Source organism: Scyliorhinus torazame, chromosome 3, assembly GCF_047496885.1.
Source record: "Scyliorhinus torazame isolate Kashiwa2021f chromosome 3, sScyTor2.1, whole genome shotgun sequence".
NCBI classification, from domain to species: domain Eukaryota; kingdom Metazoa; phylum Chordata; class Chondrichthyes; order Carcharhiniformes; family Scyliorhinidae; genus Scyliorhinus; species Scyliorhinus torazame.
Window position 1 is genome coordinate 262,310,944 of NC_092709.1, and position 18,228 is coordinate 262,329,171.

Here is an 18,228-nt window from a genome sequence, read left to right on the forward strand (position 1 = left end):
GAGCATATTGTGGGTGCTTTCAGGTGTGGTATTTTAGTTTAAGTAGGGAGTGTGTTGTGGACAATGGCTCTTTCAGAGGCTCTGAAGTTTTTTGGGGTGGAGACGGTCACACGCAGCACCTTACGGACAGAGACTAAAAGCAGACTGTTAGATTTGGCAAAAAACATTGCAGTTAACATTACCTGACAAAATGTGAAAAGATGAGGTCTTTATGGTGGTGGCTAAGCATTTAAAGTTGCCTGAGATACAGTTTGACTCATTGGAAATAGCAAAAAATTCAGTTGCAAATTAAACAAATGGAACATGAGAAAGAATTAAATATAAAATTTAAGCTTGAATATAAAAGAGAAAGAGAGGAAAAAGAAAGAGAAAGAGAAAGAGAGGAAAAAGAGAGTGAAGAAAGGAAAACAGAAAGAATAGCCCATGAAGAATAAAAAGAAAGAGAAAGGGAGATACAGATCAGGGAAAAATATAAAGAGCGAGAGTTTGAACTTCAGAAAATGGCCATGAAACACAACAGTCAGTTAAAATTGGCAGACGTAAAGGGAAACGTACAGTTGGATGATAGTGATGAGGATGGTGAGAAAGAACGTCAAAGTCAAAGGCTTGGTAGGAATCTATTTAAATATGTCCAAGCATTGCCAAGGTTTGACGAGAAGGAGGTAGAAGCCTTTTTAATTTCATTTGAGAAGGTAGCTAAACAAATGAAATGGCCACAGGACATGTGGGTATTACTTATTCAAACAAAGCTGGTAGGTAGGGCTAGTGAAGTGTTTGCATCACTATCGGAGGAGGTATCTGGGACGTATGAGGAGGTGAAAAAATCCATCTTAGGTGCAGATGAACTAGTGCCTGAAGCCTACAGACAAAGGTTTAGAAATTTGAGGAAAGAATTTGGTCAAACATACATGGAGTTTGAAAGGATCAAACAGGGTAATTTTGATAGGTGGATAAGGGCTTTGAAAATAGACAAAACGTATGAAGCTCTCAGAGAAATTATACTTTTGGAGGAGTTTAAAAATTCAATTCCTGATGTAGTGAGAATTCATGTGGAAGAGCAGAGGGTTAAAACTGCGAGATTAGCAGGTGAAATGGCAGGTGATTATGAATTAGTTCATAAATCAAAGCTTGGTTTCCGACATCAGTTTCAGCCCGTGAGGGATAGAAACTGGGGACATGAGAAATACTCAAGTGGTAAAGGTAAAGGTGATCTGATGGGAGATAATAAGGAGAGTCTACCTCAGATTAAAAAATAAATCCAGGAGGGTGGAAAAGAAATGAAAAATTTCAAATGTTTTCACTGTAATAAACTAGGCCATGTAAAGTCACAGTGTTGGTGGTTGAAGAAAAGCACTGGGAAGGCTGATGTGGTAAAACAGGATAAGACAGTGGGGTTTGTTGAAGTGGTAAAGGAAAGCCTAAGTGAAGTGAAGAAGGTGCAAAAGATGGTACAGCCTGATCATGAGATGATTGATAAGAAGGTGCCAGATCTCTTTAAAGAATTTACTTGTGTGGGTAAAGTTTACTCAGGAGAAGCAGGTAAAGAAGTCACAATTTGAAGAGATACGGGAGCTAGTCAATCTTTAATGGTAAGAGATGAAGAGTTATGTAGTTTGGGAAGAATGTTGCCAGAAAAGATGGTAATATGTGGAATTCAGGGTGAGAGGAGTAGTGTTCAATTATATAAGGTAAGGTTGGAAAGTACAGTAAAGAGTGGTGAAGTGGTAGTAGGAGTAATAGAGAAACTATCTTGTCCAGGAATACAGTTTATCTTGGGTAATAATATAGCTGGATCGCAGGTGGGAGTGATGCCTGCTGTGGTTGATAGGCCAGTGGAAAATCAGACAACTGAAGTGTTGAAGGACGAATATCCTGGAATTTTTCTGGATTGTGTAGTAACAAGGTCGCAAAGTCACAGGTTAAGATAAGAGGAGAAATCAAAGAGTGAAGATGAAGTTGAAGTGCACTTATCAGAAACAAATTTTGATCAGATGGTTGAAAAAGAACACAAACAGGTGGAGGATGAGGCGGATATTTGTAGTTCAGGAAAATTGACGGAGTTACAACAAAAAGATATAGAAATAAACCGGATGTATCAGAAAGCATACACAGAAGAGGAATCTGAGTGTATACCAGAGTGGTATTACAGTAAAAGTAATGACTTGATGAGAAAATGGAGACCTTTACATATGCGGGCGGATGAAAAGTGGGCAGAAGTTCATCAAGTAGTATTGCCGGTAGGGGATAGAAAGGAAGTGCTACGAGTTGCACATGAGGTACAAGTGGGAGGTCATTTGGGAATAAGGAACACTCAAGTTAAAATACAGAAACATTTTTATCGGCCTGGACTACATAAAAATGTAGTTAAATTTTGTCAATCTTGTCACACATGTCAAGTGATAGGGAAACCTCCAGCAGTGATAAAACCAGCACCCTTAATACCCATTCAAGCATTTGAGGAACATTTTACAAGGGTCCTAATTGATTGCGTCGGACCGCTTCCTAAAATGAAAAGTGGGAATCAATATCTTTTGACTATAATGGATGTGTCTACTAGGTTTCCAGAGGCCATTCCAGTATGTAATATTACAGCTAAAAAGATTGTGGAGGAGTTACTTAAATTCTTTACTAGATATGGACTACCCACAGAAATACAATCGGATCAAGGATCAAATTTTACCAAGGTTATTCAAAGAAGTTATGGATAGCTTAGGAATAAAACAATTTCAATCAACTGCGTACCATCCAGAATCGCAGGGAGCGTTAGAAAGGTGGCATCAGACATTCAAGACAATGTTGAGGGCTTATTGTCACGATTATCCAGAGGATTGGGATAAAGGAATTCCATTCGTACTGTTTGCAATTAGAGATGCACCTAATGAGTCAACCAAATATAGTCCTTTTGAACTAATTTTTGGTCATGAGGTAAGAGAACCACTTAAATTGATTAAGGAAAAATTGATGAGTGAGAAATCAGAAATTACATTATTGGATTACATGTCAAATTTTAGGGAACGATTAAATAGAGCAGGTGAATTGGCTAGACAGCATTTAAAAGTTGCACAAAATGTGATGAAACGGGTAGTGGACAAGAAATCCAAAGTTCGTAGTTTGGCCAGTGGAGATAAAGTTTTAGTATTGCTACCAGTGGTAGGTGAACCTTTAAAAGCTAGGTTTTGTGGACCTTATCAGATTGAAAGGAAATTAAGTGAGGTCAATTATGTGGTAAAAACACCAGATAGAAGGAAGACTCACTGAGTGTGTCAGGTGAATATGCTTAAAAGGTACTTTGAAAGGGAAGGAGAGAAAAAGGAGGAGGTTTTAATGATTCTAACTCAAAGTGACGAACCAAATCCAGATGACTTTGAATGTGACATACCTCAAATTAAATTGGAAAACGAGGATGTTCTTAAAAATTGGGATAAATTGTTGAGTTACCTTCCAGAGGAAAAACGGACTGACCTGAAAGAGTTATTGATATCACATGGGCATATTTGTGGAGATAAATTAGGAAGTACTAAAATGGCTATACATGATGTAGATGTGGGAAATGCTGTTCCAATCAAACAACATCCATACAGACTTAACCCTATAAAATTGGCACAGGTTAATGAAGAAATTGAGAGTATGCTTAAAAATGGCATAATTGAATGAATAATTGAATCATTAAATTCTATGATGAAGTGAGTTGCAGTCAATGGAGCTCACCCATAGTGATGGTGCATAAACCAGATGGTACCCAATGGTTGTGTGTGGACTATAGAAAGGTTAATGCAGTTACAAGAATACTCTTATTCTATCCCACGTTTGGAGGATTGCATTGAGAAAGTGGGACAATCGGCTTTTATTTCCAAACTGGATTTACTTAAAGGTTACTGGCAGGTACCTTTATCCGAAAGGGCGAAGGAGATTTCAGCTTTTGTGACTCCAGATGGTATATACCAATTCAAAGTTATGCCATTTGGCATGAAAAACGCACCAGCCACATTTCAATGGTTAACTAACAAAATTGTTTCAGGATTACCCAATTGTGCGGTCTACATTGACGATTTGGTCATTTTCAGCCAGACATGGACAGAACATTTGAAACATCTGGTGGAGTTATTCGATCGACTTCAGGAGGCGGGTTTGGTGATAAACCTAGCCAAAAGTGAATTTGGAAAAACCCAAGTCACTTTCCTTGGCCATACAATCGGATAGGGTCGAATAGTCACACGGGATGTGAAACCAACAGTTATTGAGGAGTTTTCAATACCCTCGAGACAAAGGGAAATAATGCGATTTCTTGGCATGAGTGGATTTGATCGAACATTTGTGCAAACGTTTTGTAGCGTGATTGCTCCACTGATGGACTTGCTGAAGAAACGCCGAAAATTTCAATGGATAGCAGACTTTCAACACGCATTTGACTGCCTGAAAGCTGTGATAACCAATGCTCCTGTGTTGGAGAATTACAAGGGACTCTGTGATCAGATTGAACTAAAGTATCTGACTTTATAGAGAAATGCCGAGGCGTAGAGAAATGGATGGATCATGCAGAGACTTTCTTGTTCAAAGAGACTGTCAATTGAGAAGGATTTCAGTAGAAGGAAGAAGAACAAAAAAAAAATGGACTATATTATTATACCTGTTTGCGTGTGTTGTTTTATGAAACAAAAAATAATATTTACTGTGTGCATTTCTTAAAGGATAGTGAAAAGATGAAAAATGAAACCATCTTGACGGTGATGGTTAATTTATTTTCTTGGGGGGAGGTGTCATGTGAGAGTACCTTTAAGAAATGGGTGTTTATAAATGGGTGTGTATATAAATATCTTTAGTGAGAGTACCTTTAAGAAATGGGTGTTTACTACTGCAGTGATGTCAGAGAGTGGGAGGAGCTGGGCTGTCCGTCAGCTTTTTACTTTTTGTTTTTGAGCAGGCTGCAGGGTGTGTTTTAGTTTCGTTTTCAGTGTTGGAGCTGAAGCCAGACCAAGTAGGTGTACTGCTTTTCTCTCTGCCATCAAAAGACTATCTCTTGATCATTTGGTGAATTCAGAATTATAAATATTTTCAGTAGTGGCTTTAACCTGATGTGCTTCTGATAAAGGTTTTGTTTCTAAGTCGTATGGATGTTAAAAAGGAAAGCATAAAGGTTTACTTAGTGTTGTAGTCTTTGGGGGTTGTATTTGAATTAATGGTTGCTATGGTGTTCACTGTGTGTTTCAAAAAGGTTAACTTGAATTCATAGAATAAACATTGTTTTGCTTAAAAGAATACTTTTCCATTTCTGCTGTACCACAGCTGTAGAGTAAGCCGTGTGCTCCCCATACCACAATCTATTAAAAGTTGTGGGTCAGGTGAACTCCATGATACACTTTGGGGTTCTCTAAACCCTGGCCCATAACAATACCATGAAAAATGATGCCGGATTTGACGGGTCTGTGATTGGCACTCATAAGGCTCACATGCCGCAGCCGCACTTAAACAGGCCTTCCCCCCCACACACGCTGTTCCAGACAACAAGATGGCTGGAAGGAGAACAGCGCCACGGTTCAGGGACGCTGAGCTGGAAAGCTTCCTGGATGCGGCGGAGAAGAGAAAGATGACCCTATATCCTAGCCCAGGAGGAAAGTCGCCAGGCGCCGCCGTACACCGTGCCTGGGCACAGGTGGCAGAGACGGACAGCACCATGGGCATGCAGTGCCCGAAGAAACTCCATGATCTTCTCAGGGCGACCGGGGAGAGTTTGCTGCTCCTTGCCCCTGGCACTAATCCTCCACATACCCGGAAGCCGACCCCTCCCCCCAGGGGGATGGCCGAACGTCCACCCTGCCTCACGTGCCAGCACCTATGCCATCCGCCATGGCCGGGTGCCCTGGCCACTATGGCCACCATCTACCCAATACCTGGGCTGCTTGCGTCGGACCGTTTAACGGTCTTGTTGTATGTATTTACCCCACCCCAGGAGAAGCCGCGCACAACCGCCGGGAGCGGGAGAAGATCGGAGGGGGACCACCAGAATTGCAGCCCCTCACCATGTCCGAGCAGAGGGCCCTGAAAATGGGCGGTGGCCCAGAGGAAAAGGAGGTTGCCGGGATGCAATGAGGTCATGGGCGAGCAAGTGAGACCCCGCTGAGTTGCGGTTGCCCATGACACCAGTGTCGAGACCCCCCTCACCCCCGCACCCCCCAAACCCCCTCACCCTCACACCCCCCTCACCCCCACCTCCAGCCGCACAGCCCCCTCCAACCGCCCCTTCCCCTCCCACACTCTCCCCACCCCGCTGTCTAATTATATGTGTCGTCTTCTACCTTGCTGCACCTGCTGGAGATCGGGACAGTCCATCCAGTGTCCACTGCCGGAGCCGGTGTCCCCAAGAGAGCTGAGCACTGATGGGGAGAGCAGCCATAACACCAGCCCTCCGCCCGAGATGAGGACACCCCTCAGCTCTGTTACAACCTGTCACGGTGCTCGGTCTGATGGGTGTGAATTTGGGCTGGTCCGGGCTGGCCGGGGCAGGGGGGCCGGGCAGGCCCTGTGGGAGGACCGTGCTTCCCTCAAAGCCTCGCATTGGGGGGGCCCTCCAGAATGGTCCAGGCACCTGAACCGCACCTTCAGGACGCGGAAGCACCGCTCGATCACATCCCTGGTCGCTGCATGGATGTTGTTGTAGCGGTAACCACGTCAGCCTGTGGCCTCCGGATAGGTGCCATCAACCATGGCCGCAGTGGGTAACCCCTGTCACCCAGAAACCAACCTCTCAGCTAGGTAGGTGCCCCTCGAACATGTCAGGGATCGCCGAGTGTGCCAGGATGAAGGAAATGTTGAAGAAATTTACGATGCGCAGCTGGTGGTCACAGATCAGCTCGATGTTCATCGAGTGGTACCCCTTTCGGTTGGTGTAGATCGGCCTGTTATCCACAGGTGCCCTTAGGGCGAAAGGTATCCCTTTTATCAGCTCTGGACCCGGTGCATCCCGGCAATGGTGGCGAACCCGGCTGCCTGGGCATCCTGGTGGGCTCGATCCACATCAAAATGGATGTATTGAACCGCCTGGGCATATAGGGCCTCTGCGAGGCTGTGCATCGAGCTCTGTTTGATCCCGGACAGTTCCCCACTCGGCGACTGAAAGGACCCCGTGGCATAAAAGTTCAGGGCGACCATCACCTTGACGGTCACCGGGAGCGGGTGTCCTCCCCCCATACCCCCGCGGTGCCATGCGTGCCTTCATCTGGCAGATATGTTGCACTGTCTCTCTGCCCAGCCAGAGTCTTCGACGGCATGCCCGGTCCGGCAGGTCCTTGATTGACAGGCGCTGCTGGCACACACAAGGTCTCATGCAGCGCCTTCTTGGCACCCCCTCGGCCTGTTGGGCGGCCAGCCCTCCGGCCTGTGCACCTGCCACCTGCCCCTCTGCAGCGTGTTCCTCTGCTGGCCGCTCTGCTGTTGCCCACACTGCTGGTGCACCCATACGGCCGTGTCACTGTGTAGAACCAGGGGCCGAGGTGGGAGGTCAGTGGGTGCGCAGCAAGATGGCCACCGAAATGACGGTCGGTGCCTGGGCACTGCCTCAATTCTGTGGGGAGGGGGCACCTCGGCTGCTCAGCCTGTCCCCCCACCTCCCCTGGCCCTGGCAGGGGGCCCCTCACCGCAGCCAGCACAGCCGGTGTCCGGGCCGACAGCCCGCAGTCACTCCATGCCATTTCCTACCTCCTCTCTCTCCCTCAGCAGCCACGTCAGGTTCACAATCTTTTTGAAACCAAAAGTGAACCGCAGCGTTGGGAACTCGGCCCATCGGAGGTGGTGAATCGCGGAGGCCCTGGAGAATACAGGGTCAGGCCCGCTAATGATATGCTAACGGTACGTAAACACCGCATGGCGAGCAATGCATTTACTCCATTTTCGGGGTGTCGGAGGATCCCGATTTGGCGTCAAACTGGCGTGTACCGCGATTTTGGCGTTGGAGGCTATTTTCCGTCCAATCGTGTTTTGCGATTTCGCCGTCGGCCAACGGTTAATCCCGCCCCAGGTTCTGAAACAGTGGGACTGTTCACCACCACCAGGAGGCAGTGCAGAGCTCACGTTCTGAAACTGTGGGGCTGTTCACCACCACCAGGAGGCAGTGCAGAGCTCACGTTCTGATACATGGGGCTGTTCACCACCACCAGGAGGCAGTGCAGAGCTCACGTTCTGAAACAGTGAGGCTGTTCACCACCATCAGGAGGCAATGCAGAGCTCACGTTCTGAAACAGTGGGGCTGTTCACCACCACCAGGAGGCAGTGCAGAGCCCACGTTCTGCAACAGTGAGGCTGTTCACCACCACCAGGAGGCAGTGCAGAGCCCACGTTCTGAAACAGTGGGGCTGTTCACCACCACCAGGAGGCAGTGCAGAGCCCACGTTCTGAAATAGTGGGGCTGTTCACCACCACCAGGAGGCAGTGCAGAGCCCACGTTCTGCAACAGTGAGACTGTTCACCACCACCAGAAGGCTGTGTAGAGTGAACAGCCTGCAGTTGTGGTCCGCATTGGTACAAACAACACAGGTAGAAAGGGGGATGTGATCCTGCAGTCAGCATCTAGGGAGCTAGGTAGAAAATTAGCAAGAGGACCTCAAATGTACTAATCTCCAGATTACTTCCAGTACCTGGCGCAAGTGAGTATAAAAAAAGAAGGGTAAAGCAGTTGAATGCATGACCAGAAAGATGGTGTAAGAGGGAGGACTTTTGATTCTTGGGACATAGGGATCGGCTCTGGGAGAATCTGTACAAGCCAAACGGGTTGCACCTGAACAGAGTCGCAACTGAGTTCCTTGTGGGGCAATTTGCTAGTGTTATTGGGGAGGGTTTAAGGTGACTTTAAAATTGGTGAAACCACATCTAATAATAATAATCTTTATTAGTGTCACAAAGAGGTGTTTATTAACACTGCAATGAAGTTACTGTGAAAAGCCTCTAGTCGCCACACTCCGGCGCCTATTCGGGTACACAGAGGGAGATTTCAGAATGTCCAATTCATCTAACAAGCATGTCTTTCGGGACTTGTGGGAGGAAACCGGAGCACCCGGAGGAAACCCACGCAGACACGGGGAGAACGTGCAGACTCCGCATAGACAGTGACCCAAGCCAGAATCCAGGGTCCCTGGGGCTGTGAAGCAACAGTGCTAACCACTGTGCTACCATGCTGCCCACATCTAGGATATTCTGTACAGTATTGGTCTCCTTATTTAAGGAAATGTGTAATGACGTTAGAAGCAGTTTAGAGACGGTTTACCAAACTAATACCTAAATGGTTTACCAAACTAATACCTAGAATGGATGTGTTGCCTTATGAAGAAAGGTTGCAGAGGTTAGGTTTGTACCCATTAGAGTTTAGAAGAGTAAGGAGTGACTTGATCAAAACCTCTAAGATCCTGAGGGGTAGTGACAAGGTGTGGAGAGGATGTTTCCTCTTATCGAAGACTCTAGAACTCGGGGTCACTATTTAAAAATAAGAAGTCACTCATTTAAGATGGACATGAGGAGAATTTTTTTGTCTCAGAGGCTCGTGAATCTCTGGAACTCTCTTCTTCAAATGGCAGTGGAAGCAGGACCTTTGAATATTTGTAAGGAAGAGCTAGACAGATTCTTCATCAACAAGGGGATGACAGATTAACGAGGGCAAGAGAAAGAAATAGGATGGGATTCTCCGGCCTCGCACAACGTGTTTCTGAGCGGTGGGAGGTTCCCGTTCACTGGTGGCGGGATTCTCTGCTCCCACCACGGTCAATGGATTTCCCATTCAAGCCACCCCACACCAACCCGCAGGCTGAGGTACATCACCGGCAGGACCAGAGAATTCTGCCACCAGAGAACGGCCAGAGAATTCCAGCCATACAGTCCAAATTAGGGTTACTATGCATGTGAATGCATGGAGTGTGATAAGATAGGTGAGTTACACGTGCAGGTTGACATGTGGAAATATGATGTTGTGGTTATAACAGAGACTTGGCTCAACAAAGGCAGGACTGGGTGTTAAATATTCCTGGATACATGGGGCTGGATTCCTCGTTGCTTGACGTCGAATTTGGGAATGGTGATTGGGCGGAGAATAGCTCCCGACGCCGAAATCGCAGCAGGCGCCGGTTTGGTGCTGAATTGCGATGCTCCACCCCCTCCAAATCAGCGGCATTGCAATGCGCACCGCGCGTAGTTGCAACTGCATTCGCATCTCATTATCGGGCGCACCGCGATGCTCTGCCTCCGATGCGCCGTGTTCCTGATGGCGCGGTCCACGTGTGGTCTCAACATCGTGAGCCTGGCATGGTGGCTGCAGAGAGAGAGAGCGCATACGGTCAGTGTCCAACACCGCCATACTTCACTGACAGTCGTGTGGCTGGCCGGGAGGTTTCTGCCAGGGCTGGGGGGAGTAGTAGGGAGTGGTTGGGAAGTGGGCTGTGGGGCTAGGGTGGACTGGTATGTGATCCAGCACAACCGACGCCATCTTTCTGGGCGCAATTGGTGTGTGTGTGGGGGATGTAACTGTGTGCCTGGCTGCATCTTTTCAGCCCTGCGCATGTCCAGCACAGACCCGGCGATTCCCCCACCATTTTTCGCGTGTTCCACGGGTGTTTCACACGATGCCAGTGCTAGCCCCTCACTGGTAGTGGAATCGGTGTGGGTATGGCGCCGACATTTCTGGCGTTGAACTCCACGGATCCTACACGGAGAATCCAGCCCACGTTGTCTGGAAAGAAACAAATGCCAGGAAAGGAGGAGTGGTGATATTGCTAAATGAGAGCATTGCAGTGCTGCATCTTAATTGAATCTGCCTCACTCTCAGGCAGTGCATTCCAGATCCTGATCACGCTCTGCTTAAAAGAGGCTTTCCTTATGTTGCCATTGCTTCTTTTAAGGACTTAATTATCTTAAATCCATACCCTTTAGTTCTTGATCTTTCCAACAATAGGAACATTTTCTAGCCATCTACTGTCAAGGCCCCTGATAATTTTGAATATTCTAATCATAATAATCTTTATTGGTCTCACAAGTAGGCTTACATGAACACTGCAATGAGGTTACTGTGAAAATCCCCTGGTCGCCACATTCTGGCACCTGTTCGGGTACACAGAGGGAGAATTCAGAATGTCCAATTCACCTAACAAGCACGTCCTTCGGGACTTGTGGGAGGAAACCAGAGCACCCGGAGGAAACGCAGGGGGAGAACATGCTGACTCCGCACAGAGTGACCCAAGCCGGGAATCGAACCCGGGTCCCTGGCGCTGTAAAGCAACAATGCTAACACTGTGCTACCGTGCCGCCCATTCGCCTTCAAATCTCCTCTTAACCATCTCCTGTCCCTGAGAACAGTATCAACTTCTCCAATCTTTCTACATAACCGAAGTTCCTCAGCCCATTTTCGGGAATCTTTCTGAACTCTGTCGAACGTGCCTTCACGCCTTCCCAAAATGTGGTGCGCAGAACTGGATGCACGGCTCCAGTGTTTTATATTGATTTAACATGCTGCACATCAGACTTGAAGCGTGACATCTGTGCATGGGGGTATGGAAAGGTGGAGAGTAGTGTAGAACAAACAGGACCAGCAAAGGAGCCAGACAAGGAGACTCCTAAGCTCTAGACAAGTCCTGTTTTTTTTATTACTGTGAGGAATTTATCAGTTTCATGACATTGTGCTCACTGGCCTGAGATTTTCTCTGTCCCACCCACTGCCCCATCAATTTTAAATGTTACAGAACTGCGAAAAGATTACTATTAACAATACTTGAGTGAAAGAGTAAATCTCAAAAATAAATCTCCAAACCAAAAAACAAAGGGCAGTGGGGTTGATTTTGTTTTAGGTGCAGCTACTAGTGGCTCCAGCTCTATCTAGTTTCCAGCTGTTTTGTCCAGATAAAAGCAACCATCTCCCTCGATCTCTCCACCCACCGTTTACACTCAGATCTATTTAAGTACAGATGGAGCTGATTTTAATGTTATTTCTGCAGTTTTAAGAATGTTGGTGCTTCATGTGATGTTGTCAAGCTAAATATCCTTTGGGAACAGCTAATTGTTTATGCATACACTCTAATTACTTAAAGTAATATATTGGGCAGAACAAACCTACTTTATTTTTCACATGTATTTGTGATTATTTTCCTGTCCTGAAGGTGCTAATTCTTGCAGGGGTATAGCTCTACTATCCTGGTCTCACACCAACCCATTTTTCATGTGTCACTCTGCAGAGTGAATCAGGGTTAGCTGATTAAACTGTGGAGGGCATCACCATACAGCCCAGTCGTGTCCTCACCAATATGTGGTTAATTTATTCTCTCTCCCTATTTAGGAGCACTATATTCCAGTTGAGAACCTCTATTTCTTAGGCAGCCTTTTGGACAGGACAGTGACACAGTGGTTAGCACTGTTGCCTCACAGCGAGGCACCCGAGTTCGATTCTGGCCTTGGGTGATTATCTGTGTGGAGTTTGCACGTTCTCCCTGTGTCTGTGTGGGGTTTCCTCCGGGTGCTCCGGTTTCCTTCCACAGTCCAAAAATGTGCAGGTTAGGTGGATTGGCCATGCTAAATGAATGGGACAGCACGGTAGCACAGGGGGCATTAAGGCAGCACAGTGGTTAGCACAGTTGCTTCACAGCTCCATGGTCCCAGGTTCGATTCCCGGCTTGGGTCACTATCTGTGCGGAGTCTGCACGTTCTCCACATGTCTGCGTGGGTTTACTCCGGATGCTCCAGTTTCCTCCCACAGCCTAAAGATGTGAATGTTAGGTGGATTGGCTAATCCAAATTGCCCTTAGGTGAGGTGGGCTACTGGTTTCTGGGGATAGGGTGGAGGTGTGGGCTTAAGTGGGGGTGCTCTTTTCAAGAACCGGTGCAGACTCGATGGGCCGAATGGCATTCTTCTGCACTGTAAATTCTATGATTCATTGGGTTCTGAATATGGCTGATAAGTCCAATGCATGATCTGCAGACTCGGCCTATTGCGAGGCAGGTAGCATTTGGGGGTTTGGGTAGATGAGTTGCTTGGAGGTTTGTGCACTCTCTCCAATTCCTTAACTTTTTCTCTGCATGTTCCAGATTAAATCTTTAGATGTGTGTGATGCCTTCCCGTGTGAAAAAGAAAAATGCTCATAACATTACTTATTGCTACCTTCAAACAAATATTGATTTCTGTACTAACAATGAAACAGAACTTGGCAGATTGGAAATATTTGAGAGAGTGGGATAGGTCACAGCTAGGGACTCCCATTTGTCAACGGGAATGTTTGACTTTTTTAGGGACGCTTTGGGAAATATCAAGGGTATTTGGAGAAGGTCAAAAAGAACAAAAACTATTCAGAGAAACACATGGAGTGATTAATCTCACTTTAAAACTTATGTCACTTATTTTTTAAAAAGATTTAGAGTACACAATTCTTTTTCTTCCCAATTAAGGGGCAATTTAGCATGGCCAATCCACCTACCCTGCACATCTTTGGGTTGTGGGGGTGAGGCCCACACAGATATGGGGAGAATGTGCAACCTCCACACGAACAGTGACCCAGGGCCAGGATCGAACCTGGGACCTCAGCGCTGTGAGGCAGCAGGGCTAACCCACTGCGCCACCGTGCTGCCCTTAAACACATGTCACCTATGCATAACTTTACTGGGATAAAAATGATGCACAGATACTCATGTTCTTCTCTACCTACCCCACTCTCCCAAATATTTCTGATCTTCCGAATCCATTTACGGAGGTTTGCACAGAGGTTAGTATCATTGTATAAAGTAACAATTAGTAATATGATGCATTTTCTTCATTTGGCACATTCAAGACATTAACTAATTGCTTGTGAAATCTAAGGAAGTGTGAAAGACAATTCATGCTTTCTGATGGTACAGTGGCACTGTACTGTAGTAAAAATGGGTATGGTACAAACAGTCAATTAAGGCAGTTGTCAGCAGTGTGACACAGGAAAACCACAATCATGGAGACAGCAATGGAGATAGCTACAATGCCCAACTAGGGGCTGGTTTAGCACAGGGCTAAATCGCTGGCTTTTAAAGCAGGCCAAGGCAGGCCAGAAGCACGGTTCAATTCCCGTACCAGCCTCCCCGAACAGGTGCCGGAATGTGGCGACTAGGGGCTTTTCACAGTAACTTCATTTGAAGCCTACTTGTGACAATAAGCAATTTTCATTTCATTTCATGTTCATTTCACCCCAACAAAAACGGCCATTTTGTTGAACAGAACCTGGAGCCCTTAGTGGTTGAAGTAAAAAAAAACATCAAATTATAAACAATTAACACATCATTTCCTAAAATTTGTCGTTATTCATTTTGAAGTGCAACGATATACAAATATATTGCTTTCTTTGAAAGCCACCCTCTCTCTGTCTGAGGTCTTGCTGATATGATTTAACTCCAAATTGTTTGAAATCTTTCTGGTAAATTAGAAATTCAAGCAATAAACATGAAGCTCCTGCAAAGAGTTTAAATGTGAGCTGTAAAGCTTTCCATCGGAAATCCTTGAGAGATCCTTTTGTTTGGTGCTCTTGTTTTCCTCTTTCTGAGTTTTTAATCATTTGTACACGGTTGTGATGAGATCAGCCTTATCCCTTGAAAAGCCTCACTTTCGCTGTCATGCTCGAGTGCCTCAGAAGAACCTCACAATCTTGTTTTACCAGTAGTGACCAGTCTTGTTCTAATTATTAAAAACAGCAGGAAATGTGCCTTTCAATCGTATTTGAGATACAAAGTGCTTCTTTCAGTAAGGCAACACACAACACATTATCCTCAGCCTGTTGATAAAGGCCTTGTGGTCTTTTAAATTAAACAAAAGATGATCCGTAGCTTCTGATAAAAAAAAGCCTAAAGAATTGAGGACCTTGCGGGAGGTTTTTGTTTGTAATGTTATCTTGATCTTCTGAGAGAAAAAACAATTAAACAAATCTCCCTGAGGCAATTAGAATGTCTGCAGCCACCTTCTCCATCTCTTTATAAACACACTGGCCTAGATATTTGTTCATGCAGTCCTACTGGAAAGGGTTGACCTAAGTCAAACGTAATATTGAGTCCTCAGCCTGGTTCATAGGTCATAGGATGAAGATGAACATCTTGCCAAGGTCATCCGCACCCCCCCACTACTTGCCTTCAAACAACCACGCAAACTCAAACAAACCATTGTTTGCAGCAAACTACCCAGCCTTCAGAACAGTGACCACGACACTACACAACCCTGTCATGGCAATCTCTGCAAGACGTGCCAGATCATCGACATGGATACCACCATTACACGTGAGAACACCACCCACCAGGTACGCGGTACATACTCGTGCGACTCGGCCAATGTTGTCTACCTCATACGCTGCAGGGAAGGGTGTCCCGAAGCGTGGTACATTGGCAAGACCATGCACATGCTGCGACAACGAATGAACGGACATCGCGCGACTATCACCAGGCATGAATGTTCCCTTCCAGTCGGGGAACACTTCAGCAGTCAAGGGCATTCAGCCTCCGATTTCCGGGTAAGCGTTCTCCAAGGCGGCCTTCAGGACGCGCGACAACGCAGAATCGCCGAGCAGAAACTTATAGCCAAGTTCCGCACACATGAGTGCGGCCTCAACCGGGACCTGGGATTCATGTCGCATTACATTCATCCCCCACCATCTGGCCTGCAAAATCCTAACAACTGTCCTGGCTTGACACAATTCACACCTCTTTAACCTGAGGTTACCCCATCTCTGGATCTGTAAAGATTTAATCACCTGCTAATGCAGACACGTATATGCTGTCTCCTAATATTTATCACCGGCTCTCCATTATCAAGAATATGGTTATCAATCACCCCCCCCCGCCCCCTTCCAGTGTAAGTAAAATGGCCTTCCCAAGGTAAAAATGTGCACTGCAATAACAATTCTGTATGATTATGTTCTTCTTCCCAGACAGCCTGACACCAATACAAATAATGAAAAGATTCTACATTGTTCATTGCCAGCCTTGATAATGACCATCTGTGATTCTCTTTCCTGGGCCTCCATCATCAGCAAGATATATCCTTGGAGTATTTTCCTTATAGCTCACAACTTCGGCTAAAAGCTTATCTGACACAGCTCAACATAGAATTGTTTAACCCCTTCAGTGCTAAACTATAGTTTCAAATTAATTCTGAAATAATATTTTTCCCTCATCACGCTGTATCACAGGAAACAGCCTCCAGGTAGTGGGGGGAGACGCACAGAAAGTACAGAAAGTGATAAAGGGGAAGGGGCGATCAGGAGAGGGGAGGTCTGATCGTGGGAAGAGGTGCAAACAAGTGGAGGGTGATCAGGAGTTGATGAGAGGGGTGGGGTGATCAGGAGTTGGGGGCATGGTTAGGAGTTGGGGGGGGGGGGATCAGGAAAGACAGGGACACAATCTTTTATTCCAAAAATATACTTTACTCTTAGAATTTGTAAAGATACATTACATAAGTTCAAATGTAACACTAAATTAAATGCAATATGGTTCAGTTTCTTTCAGTCCAGTACGTGGCATTCTGAGGTGCCTTACTACACTTTCAGTAACGGGTTATATTTACAATATTCATTTCATGTCAAACAAACAGCAGCCCAAGGCATATTACATGAGTTCAAACCCTTTGTATAATATGGCAGGACGGCCTTACATAGTGGTCTTTCCTCATTTCCCTTAGTGTGTCCCAATGTGCCAGCGTGCAACATTTGGTCATCGGCAGTTCTTTGCACTGGAAGACCAGCACATTTTGGGTAAACCAAATTTTCCACCAAGTTGATGTCCCCCAGAAGTTGTTGATGTTTATTTTGGTGTTTTACGACAGCGTGAACGGGCTGACCCAACGACTAATTCTGGCCTTCAAAAGGGGCCAGCACGGCACTGGAGCGGTTCACACCACTCCAGCAGATGATCCCAGCGTGAACTGGGCGCCAGGGGATCCGCGCATGCGCAGTGGCACTGGCACCAACGCGCCCATGCGCAGTCGCGCCAACACGCCCATGCGCAGTGGCGCCGGTGCCAATGCACGCATGTGCAGTACCTTCCTTCAACGCGCCGGCTCTGACGCAGGACTACAGGGGCCGGTGCGGAAGAAACGAGGCCCCCAGCCAGAGAGGCCGGCCCGCCGGTTGGTGGGCCCCGATCACGGGCCAGGCCACATCGGAGACCCCCCCTGGGTCATACCTCCCCCCCCCCCCCCTCTCTCCCCCACAGGCCGCCCCCCGAGCCTTCCATGCCGAGTTCCCGCCGGCAGCGAGCAGGAGTGGACGGCGCCGGCGGGACTCGCCGTTTTCACGACGGCCGCTCGGCCCATCCCGGGCTGAGAATCGGCAGGCCGGCCATGTAGAGCGGCCCCCAACCGGCGCCGCACCAACCACACCGGTGCCAATGGTGTCGATTCTCTGCTCTGCGGATAATCTTGTGCCGGCGTCGGGGCGGCGTGGCACGATTCGCACCGGTCGCAGGGATTCTCCGGCCTGGCACGGGCTGAGTGAATCCTGCCCCCTATGTCCGAACTGCTCAGGAAGAACCTCAACAAAAACCACTGCATCTCTTTTCAGATCTCCTTTGCAAAGACACAAGGGTAGCAAGGATAATCCAGGGAACTACAGGCCGGTGAGCCTTACTTCAGTGCTAGGGAAATCACTGGAGAGAATTCTTCGAGACAGGATCTACTCCCATTTGGAAGCAAATAGACGTATTAGTGAGAGGCAGCGTTGTTTTGTGAAGGGGAGGTTGTGCCTCACTAACTTGATAGAGTTTTTCGAGGAAGTCACAAAGATGATTGATGCAGGTAGGGCAGTGGATGTTGTCTATATGGACTTCAGTAAGGCCTTTGACAAGGTCCCTCATGGTAGACTAGTACAAAAGGTGAAGTCATACGGGATCAGGGGTGAGCTGGCAAGGTGGATACAGAACTGGCTAGGTCATAGAAGGCAGAGAGTAGCAATGGAAGGATGCTTTTCTAATTGGAGGGCTGTGACCAGTGGTGTTCCGCAGGGATCAGTGCTGGGATCTTTGCTGTTTGTAGTATATATAAATGATTGAGGAAAATGTAACTGGTCTGATTAGTAAGTTTGCAGACGACACAAAGGTTGGTGGAATTGCGGATAGCGATGAGGACTGTCAGAGGATACAGCAGGATTTAGATTGTTTGGAGACTTGGGCAGAGAGATGGCAGATGGAGTTTAATCCGGACAAATGTGAGGTAATGCATTTTGGAAGGTCTAATGCAGGTAGGGAATATACAGTGAATGGTAGAACCCT